The 15938-nt window shown below is 53.7% G+C and overlaps 1 long non-coding RNA gene across 1 annotated transcript; it reads left to right on the top strand.

Annotated features, from left to right (window-relative positions):
• Window positions 1–207: 207 nt before the first annotated feature.
• LOC128820912 (uncharacterized) lies at window positions 208–2231 on the top strand. Its single transcript, XR_008440994.1, has 3 exons — window positions 208–294; window positions 418–1635; window positions 1746–2231. It is a non-coding gene; the product is annotated as an uncharacterized LOC128820912 (long non-coding RNA).
• The last annotated feature ends 13707 nt before the right edge of the window (window positions 2232–15938 follow it).

Genomic DNA, 15938 nt, shown 5'->3' on the forward strand with positions numbered 1-15938 from the left:
CCTCACCACCCTCAGTGTAAAAGAGCAGCTTCCTTAGATCCAACTTCAATCAGCCTCCTGCAGCTGAAAGCCTCCCCCCCTTGTCCTGTTGCCACAGGCCCGGTGGAACACTGTCCCTGTCTTTCCTGTGGGACCCTTCCAGTCCTGCAGAGCTGCAGTGAGGCCTCCCCAGTGTCTCCTCTTTCCAGGCTGAGCATCCCCAGCCCCACTTGGACAGCAGTCAGTTAGATCAGGGGGAGTCAAGGCTGAAGTCAAATAGCATCAGGAATTGAGAGATGGAAGCTTTAGGCCCAGGTTTGCCTCTATAATAACAGTGGAGGGGAAGATGGTGGGACACTGGCTCTGTTCTAACTGGTGAATATTTTCTTCTTCTTCTTTTTGTTTTTTTTTTTCTTCTTGTCTATCTTGCTGATGCAGGTTTTGCTGTTTGAAAGGAAGCTTGGCACAATATCCATTGTCTTCTCCATTTGTGAAACACCGAGCAGAGTCTGGGTAGGCTGATGATGCAGAGCAAAACCTGCAAATATACTGATGATCCTGAGCCTGGAGGATGCAGCTAAACCCAGCCAAAAATAATTTCTGGAAAGTCAAGCCTGGTTTACATTTTTTGAGTTTGGCTATGCCAACTTCACCAGTCATTTATAAAAAAGCAAACAAAAAACTCAAACCAAAACAGACAAAAACCCAAACAAACAAACCCATGCAAACCAATCAAACAAAAAGATTAAAAAACCCAAATAAAACCAAAGGGAATGAGAAGTTAGTGTTAGTTGTGAGGCTATCACAGCAGGCAAAAGGCTGCTTCCCACAGGATCACAAGCTAACCACAAGCTAAAGACACAGGATGAAACTTGGCAAGAAACAGGGACCAAAACTTGCAGAAATGAAGGGCAGAGCTCGCTAAAACCAGTGAGGAAATTGCTGAAACTGCCAACAAGAGACTGCACATGCCTAGAAGAGAAAGGTGAAAAGGGCACGGCGATGAAGGCATCCAGCCTTCACCAGAGGACCACAGAGGAAGATGCGGAACCTTCCTCAGTGCCACCTCCAGCGTGCACTGTGCCTGTGCCTCGTGTATGCTGATGATTGTAATGAGTACTGAGAAATACTTTGCATAGCCACACCTTTTCTAGGGAAACCATGAATATGCATAAAGTATAACCAGATATTGTAATCTGCTGTGTGCCTGAGTGTGTGTTAGGAGGAGATATCCCCGCGCACCCGGTGCACTGAGTAAAGCAAATCCCCACTCCTTGGATTTGGTCTCGGAAGTGTCTCTTGGCCCGGTTTGGGGCCATTCCTGTGCATGGGGTTCTGTCAAGTCACAGTGGAACCTTGGTGCCACATTGTTCCACGGCCTCACAATGCTCTCCTGGCTGCCATGAGGTCCCTCCCGCTGTGACACCCTGCAGCCCTGGTTCCATGAGGGTCTCTTGGGTTCCACGGTGCACACCTTTTTCACATCTGAGCCTTGCTTCCATGGGTTCCATGGACTGACAATGGCTGTCTGCATTCCATGGGCCCAGCTAGATCACAGCAGAGCCTGGCTTTCATCAGGTTCCGATACCTGTTCTGCCAGCTGATGGGGGATTTAAAGAACACAGAAACCAATGGAAGGAACGGTCTTATTTTACTGTGAGTGTTAAGGCAACACAAAAGTAAAATTATACATTCAATAAAACTACATGCTTGGCTTTAGCAACAAGCAAATATAAGCAAGGTAATGTACCTGATCATTATTATAGGAGAGAAAGAACAGGGATTGAGAAAGATACATCCTCAATTGCCTAAATACTGTACCATCATCCAGAGCCCTCAGTCGCTGAGGAGCCCCGTTTCACAGCAAGGACCTGGAGAACCCTTCCAAGCAACTGGGAAAAGCAAACCTGTTGCATCCACCCGTAGGTGAGGTCTCTGAATTTGCTCCAAAAGTGGGTCCAGCTTTTATGGGCCCAAATCAGCAAGTCAAAGTGACTTGATGATATTTTTAGCACATGAATTCCTGGGTCTCATGGCACTTTTGCTGACCAGGAGAGCCCAGGCATTGGCCAGAGCCCAGTCCCTGGCTTGGAGGGTTTCCCTTAAAATATTCTACAAGCCTCCAGTCATGTCAGTTGGGAACATTTCTTAAAATGATACATTTCTTGCAGGTAACTGCACAAGATTATGTGACAGTTTCTAAAGCAGCCGGTTTGGTGTTAAATAGCTGGAATAAGCATCTGGGTCATCCATTTTTAGCTAACTAAAACGATGGTGTTAGTCACATAATGCCCAGGGTTCATCCTGTAAGCCAGCTCTGGCTGAGGCCTGCCACTCAGGCCTAAGCACATCAGAAGCTGAAGTGACCACGGCTGGGAATGGCAAAAACACCCCACTGGGACTGGCCCAGAGGCCCCAGGACTCCCTGGCATGGATCACCTCAGGAGACAGTATTCCAGGAAGCCCAAAGGACTTTTGGGAGAGCTGCTGTGGAGACAGAGTAAATTCCACAGCTGAATCCCTTGTCGGGGCTCCCAGAGGAACCTTCTGCTGTGGGGCTGCTGAGGGTGGAGGAACAGCAGGCACCGATGGCCAGCCCAAAACAGGGCCCCGTTGGCAACACAGCACCAACTGGGACTGCGGGACCCCATCCCTGGGGTGAGTCAGGAACTGCAGAGCTGGAAGTGCTCAGCCAGACCCGCTGACCCTTCAGTAGCCCCATGTGGCCAGAGCGTGAGGCCAGTGGGGAGTGGCCACTGGCAGGGACTGTAGGGGCCTGAACCAAGTCCCAGCCCCACTGAGAGCGGCTGTGCTGGACATGCTGGAACTCCAGGAGCAGCTGGAGTCCGAGGCAGCCAAGTGGTGCCACCATCAATGTTCCTTTCTTCCCCCTCAGAAAGGACACTGGGAAGCTGGGGAAGTGTCAATGAAAGGAGAAGGGATGGTGGAAGCTGTGGAACAGCACTAACACGAGAAACCCAAACTCTTCTGAGAAAGGAGGGCAGAAATCCCTGGTGTCCAGCATCCTGCCAGAGAAACCCATTCCCAGTATTATCAACATAAAACCATCCTCCAATTCTCTGGATTGTGCTGCTCCTGACCCACTAACACCTTCCCACCAGAGTGAAGCTCTGAAGTGGGACTGATGGAGGAAACCTGAACCCTGAGCCATGCCAGGGTCAGTGCCAGGAGCATCCCCTGGCGCTCTTTAACAGCGGCTCTGCAGAAACTGGGGATGCAAACAGGATGAACCTGAGCATCTCCCACCAGCAGATACCTCAGAGCTTACACAGCAACACGGCCGTGACTCTCCCAAACTGGATTTAGGAACGGCACACCTACTGCAGCCATTGGATCCAGACCTGCCCAGATCCCTTTGGGACTCCTGCTTTTGGTATCTCTGCCTCCTCTCCCTGCCCAAAGGAGGCTCCTCTCTCCCTCTCCCTGCCCTGACAAGACAGTCACACAAATGAAGATGCGGGATTGCCTGGTGCTGAGGGGGTGTAGAAGGAGCCTTCTCCAGGTCTGGCCTGTTTCCAAAACCCACACAGTCTCCTGCAGCAAGGAACATCCTTGTTCACCCTCTCCAAGGGTGTCAAGCTCAGGAAGGGATTCCTGACACCCTGCCCAGCTGGGAGAGCTCCCATGTCTCCATACCAGGGGATAAAACCAAACACAGGAACCCTGGGGGGACTGAGATTGTGGCATGGGGACATCTGTATTTATTTCCCAGTGACAAACAAAAATGTGTAATGGTGCCGTTATAAATAAACTTGTTTTAATAGGTGGGAGTGGTGATGGGTAGATTGTGTCGGGTGGGTTGTAGGTAATTGCCAATTGATGTAACCAATTGTTAATATAATGAATTGTTAAATTGTTAATGTAGTGAGTGGTTGTGAGTTACTGTTAGTTAAGTAAGTACGCATAGTTGTCACAAAGTTTAATATGTACCATTAGTTAAGTGGTTGTGCATAGTTGCCAATCGGGGGGAGGAGGCCAGGTGCATCGGAGAGTGATATCATCAGTCCAACCTGCTATTGGAGAAACAGACCAACCAATGGTGCCTCGAAGTTCAGGAATGATTGGCCAGAAATGCACCATCTTATAAACCAATCAAAGACCAGAAAAGGAGCCAATCAACGAGAGGATCAAGAACACACCAATCAACAGCCTCCAGAGATTTTAACAACCCCGGGTGCTGGCCACCCGGGGTCTTTCCGCAGACTTTGTTGCCAAGGAAACACTCTGTGCCTGTGCACAGCTACTGTTGCAAATTGTTACTCTCTGGCTTGCCGCTGAGGTCCTGGGCTTATCCTGGGACCTCGTCCTCGGTTGTCTGTGATTTTAATAAACAGGCCCAATTTTTTTTAACATATTCCGCCTCTGATTCGCCTGTTTTTAACAGGTGCCAGCGCTTGTTTTGATCTACATCAACCTTTGATAAACGTCCCTCCTCCCGACAGTGACTCCGCTGCAGCTGCACTGGGAGATCTCCTGGGCTGAGACCAGTGAGAGGAGATTTCAGTGGGGCTGAGGTGATCGAGGGGGCCGATTTCAATGCTCTGCTGAAGCCCAAGGACATTGTGTTTCCCCAAGGAGCAATGCTCCTTTCTGGCACTCACTGCCCTGTGAGGGACATTATTCAGTTGCTGCCGTTGGGTGAGTTCCAGCCACAGGGAGAGGGAGGAGGAGATGATCCCACCCATGGCTGCTGCTGGCTCCAGACTTTGGGTGAGGTAAAGCTGAGACAGAGCTTCAGCATCTCCCCCAAAATCACACAATCACAGAATGGCTTGTCTTGGAAGGGACCTTCAAGTTCATCTCATTCCACCCCCTGCCATGGGCAGGGACACTTTCCACTATCCCAGGCTGCTCCAAGCCCTGTCCAACCTGGCCTTGGACACTGCCAGGGATCCAGGGGCAGCCACAGCTTCTCTGGGCAAGCTCTGATCTCTGCCCAGGTGAGCAGGGACAGGACCCGAGGGAACAGCTGGAGCTGGGCCAGGGCAGGGCTGGGCTGGATATCAGCAAAAGCTTCTTCCCCCAGAGGGGGCTCAGGCACTGCCCAGGCTCCCCAGGGAATGGGCACAGCCCCGAGGCTGCCGGAGCTCCAGGAGTCTTTGGACCCCACTCCCAGGGCTGCACGGGCTGCGATTGTTGGGGTGTCTGTGCAGGGCTGGGGGCTGGACTTGATGATGCCAATGGGTCCCTCCCAGCTCAGCCCCTTCTGCAGTTCTCACCCTTTGGATCAGCCTTTGTGTCCCCTCGAGGTGCTGGCAGAGCTGTTCGGGACAGGGCAGGAGTGGGGCAGCCCCAGCGTTCCTCTGTCTGTGACACCCCAGCAGTGACAGCCCCAGCGTTCCTCTGTCTGTGATACCCCAGTGATGTAAATTAAGGGCCAGGAGACCAGCTCCTTTGGAAAGGCCTTTATTAGGTGATCAGCTCTGGGTGGGGGCCCGAGGGGTCACGCACACCGTCGCTGCTCCCTTCGGCGACGCAGAGGAGGAGGTGGTCAGTTGTGCTTCACAGCAGAACTGGGGCTTCCGTCCTCGAGGGCGTGCCTAGGAAGATGATTAGTGGCTCGTAGACTAGGGTCCTCATCTCGGTCTGGCTACTTTCAGGTGGTGGTGACCTCCAGAACTCGATTGATGGCATGGGGGGACTCTTCCCACTAGGTCTAGTCACTTGGTTCCTCGAATTTCCACGTTGGTTTGGTGTTTTTAGGCCCTTTTGGTGGACTTTGTTCTGCTTTACCTCATTTGCATATTGCCGAGGCTGTTTCCGGCCGCCATTTTGGGAGCAGCGAAGGCAGTACCCGAGGGACTGAATGAGGGTAACAATAAAGGGATTTAACAAGGGGTAACAGGGGGGTCTTAGTGAACATGGGGAGCATATAACAACTAGGGGGGGTATTACAACAAGGGTACAGTTGGAAGGGACATGGGGAGACACATGGAAGCAGCAAACAGGGGGGTGTTGCGTCCTGGAGGTTGGGTTTAGATTAGGGTTTTTAATTTATGTTAAAATAATTCAAGTTCTGTAATCCCGCGTTTCCCCCGTGTTGTTCCCCCCCCCGCGGTTTCTGCCCCCATGCAGCCTGCTGCCGGCTCTTACCCCTGTTCCGCTCCTGTAACCACCCTGCCATCCGGCCCCGGGAAACCCCGTGCTGGCCACACGATCCCGCTCAGCCCGCGGCTCGGTGCCCGCCCCTGCGGGGTTCTCTGGTTGGTCGCGGTTGCTGGCGTCACCGCCACGGCAGCCGCCCCTATTGGGCGGCAGGCCGTGGATCCTCTCGCCCCTCCCCTCCATAAAGCCCTATCCCGCCGGCAGTCAGGCGCCATTTTCTCCCATGCGAGTGCTGGGAGCGGTCGCATCTTTCCATCGAACCGCGCCATGTGTGACCAATAAACCGTTCCTGCCAAGCACGGAGTAAATGGACAAATTCCTTCCTCTTTGCCGGGTCCCTAGCGCACGGTAACAGAGGCTGGCCAGCCCACGCGCCCGAGACACGGAGCCGTGTCCGGGAACCCGCGGCAGCAAACCCCGGCAGCACGTGGAAGCTACGCCACAGCCGGGCTCCCAAGAGCCGCGTGCAGCCGGGGAGAGCGAAAACCCACGCCGCAACTGGCGCCCCAACGTGGTGCCGAGGCCAGCGCTGAGCTGATCGCTTGGACGGAGGTTCACCGCGGAGCTCCAGGAACAGCGCCGGGAGCTGCCGCCGCCGGCCAGGGGCCGCGCCGCCGCCAAGGGGGGAGCGCCGCCGCCAAGCCAGAGCGGGCAGCGGTCCGCGCCAGATCACAGCTCCTTGCCGGACGGAAACCGAGAGCAGGGGCTCTCCAAAGTACGCCAGTGAAGTCTCCGTCGCCCACGAGGGACCAGACAGTGTGTCCTGCGTGGGACAGGAAGTGCAAACTTTCGCAGCCAGGTGGGCAGAAGAAAGGACACTTCCCGGGACTCCCGGACCCTGATGGCAGCTTTTCTTTGCAGAGACTTCAGTCTGGTAAGTATTAGTCATGGAAACGTGTCCAGCTAATACGGGGAGGGCTGGCCATGTTCCTGAGGTTGGGACGTGCGGCGCGCAGCACGAACGGCAGCTGCTGGAGTTGCCTGCGTTTTTTTGCTTTTTTTTCCTTTTTACTGCCCCAGGGGTGAGGTAGTTTGGGTGGAAGAAGCATGGGGACCGTGCTATCTGCCCAACAAAAGGAATTTTATTCCCAAGTTAAGGAAATCCTTTTGGTGAAGGGCCGATACCCAAAAAATTTAGTTAAGAAATCTGTTCGGTGGTTGTTCTTTGCTTTCCCCCGTCTGTCTACCGAGGACACGCGCAAAACAGAATTTTGGGAGCAAGTGGGAAAAAGGCTAGCAGAGGGGATCGGTAGGGATCCCTCCATAGAAGACTGCTTCCCTAAATTCCATTTGTTGATCTCAGATGTAGTAAAATCAGACCCCGTGCGAAACTCGGTTGGGGAAAGGAAAGAACCATCCAGAAAATCTGTTACTCCCTCTGAATCTGTTTCCCCATCCCCTTCTTCTACCCCTTCTTCCCCTAACCCGGGTGAGCGAAGGGGGGCACCCCATCATTCTGAGACGCAGGGCAGCTCCACAAATGTGGACTGTGCTCCTGGCTCCCCCAAGCCACCCCGGCGTCCCCGCCTTAGCGAGATCGGTCGATTCGCTGAGGCCACGACCCTAAACCCCTTCTCCAATCCCTTTTTCCCAGTTGAAAATCCCAGTTTCGGCGCTACCCCGCGCAGTTCTGTTTCTTTAAACCCCTTTCTTTGTCCCCCTGAGGAGGCCAAGGCCACGTGGTCGATCTCTTTGTCTTCCCAAGATGGAGGGCAGCCACATGGCAAGGCTTCCCCTTCCCACAATCCCTTTCTTCCCTTTGTTCCCTATGACCCCACCCCCTCCTGCTTCCCGGTGGGCGCGGGAACTGCCCACTCAAGGCATCGGGTTACCACCCCTCCCCCTGTCCCTCCTCAGGTACGCGTAGGCGTTCCCTCCTTGCATGTTCTACCTGCCGCGTCAGCAGCCCCGCCCTCTCCCAGCCGGGAGGGCTCAGTAGCCTCCTCCCCACCTTCCGAGGAGGAGTATTCTCCCCGCCCTGTCCGTCCTCTCCCTCGCGCTCCGCCCCCGCGTCCTCCTGCTCCTCGGAGACCTGGGGTGGGGGGAGGAGGGGGGGTGCAACGGAGCCCGGTCCATGAAGTCGAGCAGTCGATCCACACTCCAGTCCCCTACACAAGGCGAGGGGAAAACCCTGCGTGGACACCCCTCTCCTACGATTCACTCAAAGAGGTCTGCAAGACATTGCAAAAATTTGGCAGAAAGAGTCCTTTTTTTAAAGGGATTCTAAAAGCCACTTTAACATCTAAAACTGTAGTGCCAGCTGACCTTAAGCGTTTATTCAACTGCCTGCTTCTCCCTTCTGAATACGACCTGTGGGAGAGGAGGTGGAAAAGGCTAGCGGCAGACCTGCTTCCCGAAATCCACGAGGGGCCTTATGGCCTGGATTTCGCGGAAGAGCAAATCACCCTAGACCATCTTGTGGGCGAGGGAGAATGGAGTGAGGGGCAACTGCAAGCTCGGGGAATTCCCACAGCAGTGCTGGACATGTCCAGGAATGCAGCAGAGCGTGCGTTCCTGGGCATGCCCGCCAGGGATCCTGGGATACCCTACACGGCAGTCAAGCAAGCCGTGGGGGAGCCTATGTTAGATTTTGTAGATCGGGTCCGGGCAGCCGTGGAGAGACGCATAGAAGTACCTGAACGCCGGGAAGGAATGATCCTAGAAGTGGTGCACATGAATGCCAACGCCATGTGCAAAAGAGTCATCATGTCGATGCCAGCCTCACCACCGCCAACCCTCAGCCAAATCATCGAGGAATGCACACTGAAGGCGCACCTGATGGAAGAGGAGGAGGCCCCAAAGAAAAAGGAAAAGCAAGTTGCCTCGGCTGCTGCTCCTTCGAGGAACCCAGCACTGAAGCGACTTCCATCCACACGCCGGTGTTACCATTGCCATCAGGAGGGACACTTCCAGGCTCAATGCCCACTTTTAGGGACTGCGCTACCCAGAGTTGGGAGGGGGGAGGGGGAATGGGAACCCCGCAGTCCAAAAAAACTGACCCATGAACGCGCACTTGCCGCGCGTTCAGACAAAAATGAGGCAAGTCGCGGTGCTGCAAGAGGAGCCGCAATGCACCATCTAGTACCATCAGTAAGCGGCTGCCTCTCAACTAGTGACAACCGGGAGCCTTATCGACTCCGACTCACTAACTCTGTTCAGTTCCGTTCCCAGGACTGGCAGTTTTTCATAGCAGATGCAGAGCTTCTATCGCACATCTGCCGCTGTGAGACCAAGAAAAAGGAAGATCTCTTAAATTGCAGGTACCTCGTTGTTGGGGACACAAAGAGCACTCCACTGGAGATAGAAGTCCCTCCAGTAATCTCCACCCTCAATCCGAGGCTCTTCTATCTCGCAGCACGCTGTGTCCACCCCCCCCTCTTCCTGCCTAAGGGCCAGGTAATTGCACAAGCAATTACCATTCCTCGTGCTCTGTGCAATGACCTGGAGCTCTCTGTGTTTTATGCTGGGAAGTTGGGAGAGGAAAAACCCCTCATATGGTGCAAACTCAAATGCGAGGGGCGATCTGTACACCTACAGGGGATGTTGGACACAGGGGCAGACGTGACAGTCATCCCACCACACAAGTGGCCGTCACATTGGGAGCTGCAAAGCGTGGCCACACCAGTCTTAGGACTAGGTGGGCCACAGCCGGCAAGACAATCCAAAAACATTGTCCAAATTCAGGGTCCGAATGGGCTGCTGGCCTCAGTACGTCCGTTCGTGATCGACTGCAAATTTACATTATAGGGGAGGGATGCCATGTCGCAGTGGGGAGCCAAATTGGAATTTCCGGTCCCCCAGCATTTTTTGGTGCGGCCACTGAAGAGCACCCCACACAGAAAGTAACATGGCTCACAGATAAGCCCATCTGGGTGGAGCAGTGGCCGCTGAGTAAGCAAAAGCTGCAGGCGCTCACAAAATTAGTTAACGAAGAGTTAGAAAAAGGACACCTTTTAGAAACAAACAGCCCCTGGAACTCTCCTGTGTTTGTAATAAAAAAACCAGGGAGAGACAAGTGGCGACTCCTCCACGATTTGAGAAAAATTAATGAGGCAGTGCAAGATATGGGCTCCCTCCAACCAGGTATGCCATCTCCATCTATGCTACCCCAGAATTACAATTTGGCTGTAATTGACATTAAAGATTGTTTCTTCCAAATCCCACTCCATCCGGATGATGCTCCCCGTTTCGCATTCTCTGTGCCTTCCATCAACAGAGAAGCCCCAATGAAGCGCTACCACTGGACGGTACTACCACAGGGTTTTAAATGTTCCCCTACTATATGCCAGTGGTATGTCGCTAGGGTTCTATCCCCAATGCGTGCCTAGTGGACATCCTGTATTTTCTATCATTACGTGGATGATGTGCTGATTTGTGCCCCTGACAGCGAGATCCTGCAAGTAGCACTGGAGGACACTGTTAGGGCCTTGTCAATGGCCGGATTTGAGTTACAGAAAGAAAAGGTAGAGTTGCTGCCACCCTGGAAGTACCTGGGCCTGGAAATTAACAACCGGACGATCAGACCCCAACAGATACAGATAAATGATAACCCCAAGACGCTGAATGATCTCCAGCGCCTGTGTGGGTCATTAAATTGGATCAGGCCATGGCTAGGACTCACCACAGGGGAATTATCCCCCCTCTTTGATTTGTTAGCAGAAAGGGAGGGGGATGAGGGTTTAGGTTCCCCGAGAGTCCCGACCCGAGAGGCCAGAGCAGCGCTCGAGAAGGTCCAGAAAGCCATCACGAGCAGGCAGGCCCACCGTTGCCAACCTGGGCTGCCTTTCCAATTCATCGTCTTGGGTGAGTTGCCCCATTTGTATGGTGTGATATTTCAGTGGGACAAGGGTCAACGGGACCCCCTCTTAATAATAGAGTGGGTGTTCCTTGGCCACAGGCAGTCCAAGAGTATCACCAGGCCACAGGAGCTGATGGCGCAGCTCATAATACGAGCCAGGGCTCGTCAGCAAGTACTAGCTGGCTGTGACTTTACATGTATCCATCTCCCCATCAAAACATCCACGGGGAAGATGACCAAAGAGGCTTTTGAACACCTGCTAAGGCAGAATGAGAACTTGCAGTTTGCTCTAGACAGTTTCTCAGGCCAAATTAAGATCGGACATCCTGGCCATTATTTGTTCAATACTGAATTCAAATTGTTACCCAAAGAATTACAGAGCAAAAAACCCCTCCGAGCACTAACAGTATTCACAGACGGGTCAGGGAAGTCCCACAAGTCAGTGGTGACTTGGAGGGACCCAGAGACTCAGGTGTGGGAATCAGATATTAAGGTAGTAGAAGGTTCCCCACAGGTGGCCGAGTTGGATGCTGCAGTGAGAGCTTTTGAGAGGTTTGAACAACCGTTTAATTTAGTAACAGATTCGGCATACGTAGCTGGAGCAGTGTCTAGAGCTGAACATGCAGTTGTAAAGGAGGTGCCAAATCAGGTCATCTTTGGGTTGCTCTCAAAATTAGTACACCTGGTTTCTAACCGTGAGCATCCCTTTTATGTGGTACATGTGAGATCACACACGGATCTCCCAGGCTTTATTGCCGAGGGAAACCGCAGAGCAGATGCCTTGGCAGCCCCTGTACACCTAGGAGGCCAGCCGAGCATAGTCGAGCAGGCCAAGCTGAGCCATCAGCAGTTCCATCAGAATGCCCCGGGGCTGGTACGCCAGTTTAATCTGCGGCGTGACCAAGCCAGGGAAATTGTGGCCTCATGCCCCAACTGTCAGGAGGCAGCTCTACCAACACTGGGAGCAGGTGTGAATCCCAGAGGTCTCCGCAGTTGTGAGGTGTGGCAAATGGATGTCACCAAAGTCCCTGAGTTCGGTAAGCTCAAGAATGTCCATGTAACTGTGGACACCTTCTCGGGGGCAGTTTTTGCTTCAGCACACATAGGGGAAAGGGCCACAGACGTCAGGAAACATCTTGTCCAGGCCTTTGCCACCTTAGGGGTCCCAACCATGATTAAAACAGACAATGGTCCAGCCTATACTTCCAAGGTGTTCCGCAACTTCCTGCAAGATTGGGGGGTTCAGCATAAGACCGGGATTCCCCACTCCCCCACCGGCCAGGCCATAATAGAGAGAACCCACCAGACTCTAAAGCAAGTCCTCAAAAAGCAGCGAAAGGATGTGCGAGTGCTGTCACCGCACGAGAGGCTCTGTAAAGCATTGTTTACCATCAATTTCCTAAACTGATCCTTTGACAGACCAGAACCGCCAGCCCTGAGACATTTCAAACAACATCAGGAGCTCCAACCAGAGGAGCAGCCTCCAGTGTTAGTGAGGGATCCGGACTCTAAAGAAATCCAGGGTCCATTTCCACTTTTGACTTGGGGACGGGGATACGCCTGCGTGTCTACGCCTTCAGGAGTCAGGTGGATCCCCAGGAGGCATGTTAAACCCTACACAGCAGAGCAGTCAGTGAGTCGGAGTGATACGGTGCCAGTGGATGCAACCTGTGATCCCACCAACCAAGGGGTTGCATCCAATTGCAGACGCCGCAAGGAAGGAAAAGATTCTACCTCTCTCTAACCAATGCTTCCCTTACAGCTACCTCAGCCCAGTTATACCCCCAGTTCCTGTGTTTGTAATAAAGTTGTTTCCTAGTTTCCCTATCCCTAAACACCCTGAGAAGAACCAGTCCCAGCACCATCTCCAGGCCCTCTCCACCTGTGTAGCAGTCACCGCAGTTGCAGCAGCAGAAGAAGCTGGGAGAAGAGGCCACCACTTGAGAGACTGAATCAACACCACTGCTTTCTTTTTATATTTTATTAAGCGGGGAGATGTTGCATCCTGGAGGTTGGGTTTAGATTAGGGTTTTTAATTTATGTTAAAATAATTCAAGTTCTGTAATCCTGCGTTTCCCCCGTGTTGTTCCCCCCCCCGCGGTTTCTGCCCCCATGCAGCCTGCTGCCGGCTCTTACCCCTGTTCCGCTCCTGTAACCACCCTGCCATCCGGCCCCGGGAAACCCCGTGCTGGCCACATGATCCCGCTCAGCCCGCGGCTCGGTGCCCGCCCCTGTGGGGTTCTCTGGTTGGTCGCGGTTGCTGGCGTCACTGCCACGGCAGCATCCCCTATTGGGCGGCAGGCCGTGGATCCTCTCGCCCCGCCCCTTCATAAAGCCCTATCCCGCCGGCAGTCAGGCGCCATTTTCTCCCATGCGAGTGCCGGGAGCGGTCGCGTCTTTCCATCGAACCGCGCCATGTGTGACCAATAAACCGTTCCTGCCAAGCACGGAGTAAATGGACAAATTCCTTCCTCTTTGCCGGGTCCCTAGCGCACGGTAACAGAGGCTGGCCAGCCCACGCGCCCGAGACACGGAGCCGTGTCCGGGAACCCGCGGCAGCAAACCCCGGCAGCACGTGGAAGCTACGCCGCAGCCGGGCTCCCAAGAGCCGCGTGCAGCCGGGGAGAGCGAAAACCCACGCCGCAGGGGGGTGTATTACAACCCGGGCACAACTGGAATGAACAGGGAGAGGCATTCACAGTGGGAGACATAACAAGGGGGGTACAATTGGAATGAACATGGGGACACAACAAATATGCACTGAATTCATTCATAACACCAGCGGTGACAGCCCTAGCATTCCCCTGTCTGTGACACCCCAGCGGTGACAGCCCCAGCGTTCCCTCCCTGGAGAGGCTCCAAGGGAAGCGTCCAGAGCCGCGTCCAGCCAATGGAACTGACCGGCCACTGACCAGCCTGGCCTGGGCTGGTGTGGATTCCTCTGCAGACAGCTCGGGGAAGGTCCCCCTGGCCACCTGCACAGTGCCACAGACAAGTGTCAGACACAGTTACAGAGCTCTGCCCAGAGCTGAAAGGGGGACTTGGTTAAAAAAAAACAACAAAAACAACAAAAAAAAAAACCCAAACAAAACCATACTAAAATGAAAAAAACCCCAACACCCAAAACACCCCAAAAAAAACCCCCAACCAACAAACAAAAAAAACACCCAACAAATAAACAAAAATACCCCACAAAACACACAAAAAAACCAAAAAACCTAAACAAACCAAAACAAAACACAAAACCAAAAAGAAAAAAAAATCAAAACAAGAAAAAGAGACCTCCCCCCCCCCCCCCCCAGCAGAGCTGTTCCATCCTTCAGTTGTCACACCTGCACTCACACAACACTTGGGGCTTCAAACAATGAGGATTCATTGGTCACAATTGCAGGAAAAGCAGGTTTAGGACAGGCTCTCAGCAGAACTGTTCTCAGCTGAGCCAAAAAGGTCCCTTTGGCAGCTGCAGGGCCACTGAAAATGCAGAGCCTCAGCCCACAGGGGAGAAAAGGGCTCTGAGTTCCCCTGCCCTGACAGTAAACCCTGTTCCCAGGCTGCTTCACACACAGGATTCTTCTGGAGCACTGCGCAAAGCTGAGAGTGGGCTCTAGCTTCTCCATGTTGCCTGTCTTAAAGCTACCTGGGAGAAGAAATTTGGGGTCAGCTCCGCTGGCACAATCCCTCCAGGCGCAGGGCACAGCGCCGGGAAGGGCTTTGCGTGCCGAGGCTTTGCTGCAGCCCAGGAAAACTCCTGGCTCAGGCTCACCTTTGCTGCTCAGCCAGAGCCCCGAGTGTCCCGGCAGCAGCAGTAGCAGCAGGGAATGGCAGCATTGCCACAGGCTGGGGCAGGAGGGGCAGATTTCCCCTGGAGAGAGGCTCATCTTCCAGCTTTTGCATTCAGGCAGCTGCAGATCCCTCAGCTTTGGCTACAGAGCAGCTGGAAATGCAAGCCCAGGAGCTCTGTTCATGGCCAGCCCCAGCAGGTGACAGCAAGGACAGGGCCCTGGCAGCTGCAGGACATTTGCAGGGAGCGCCTTCAGCAAGCGCTGGGGGCTGGGACTGGGTGCAGAAAATGCCCTGGGGGTCTCTGCAGTGAGACAAAAGGAACAAAGTTTCAGTTGTGGCCAGGCTAGGGAGCACCAAAAGCGATTCCTTTCCATTGCCGGCTGTTCCAGGAGCCTCAGAGCAGAGCCCAGGGGGTCAAGGAATGGAGAGCGGGGACTGTGCAGGAGCCGGGAGCAGCGAGAGAGCCCGGGCTGCAGGGGCAGGGCGGGCACAGCCTGGGAGGGGGCACAGCCCGGGGGTTCCGCAGAGCCTCCCTGCTCCAGAGCCGCAGCTGCAACAGCAGGGCAGCTGCCGGGATCTGTGTGCCGGGGACGAGCCACAGGTGGGGGTTCCGAGGGGCTGGGCTGTGTAATGAACAGTTTCCAGGTGTTCCCCAGTTCCTAGTTCCCACGGCAACACTAAAAAAACTACTACCTCTAGCTAAATACCGATATTGAAATGCTAATTAGCTAATTGCTCTGTTTGTTTTCTCTAAACTACCTGGAGATAACTGGCCTCCCACCCCTCCATGCTGCCATTCTGGGACTAACATGCAAATAAAAACCCCTTAGGATCATGGGAGTATTTTTAGGAAATAAAAAGGACTATAAATCAAAAACTGAACACAGTAGAGGAGTCTAGACAAATGCCCTAGCTGAGGAATAGGGAAACATATCCCTTGATTGACTTTTACCCGTCGCCATCACCTAAGAAGGAATAGACTATGTTAGGGTGTGAGAAGCAGGGAGACAGGAGAGAGAGAGCCCTGGTGCTGCCACCATGGAAGGAGTGGGGACAGCTGTTGTTCTGGACTTCAGCAACAGACTCTGCACACCATGCCTCCTCATCCTTGGGCCACTGGTGTGCCATAAGGAAAGAAGAAGGGACAGCTGCTACTCTGGACTTCAGTGACAGACTCTGCATGCCTCCTTCTTTTCGGCCGCCTGGGAAAGCTACGACTGCGGGGGCGAGCTCGGAATGTATGTCTAAGAAT

This window comes from Vidua macroura, chromosome 32, assembly GCF_024509145.1.
Source record: "Vidua macroura isolate BioBank_ID:100142 chromosome 32, ASM2450914v1, whole genome shotgun sequence".
Taxonomy (NCBI): Eukaryota; Metazoa; Chordata; class Aves; order Passeriformes; family Viduidae; genus Vidua; species Vidua macroura.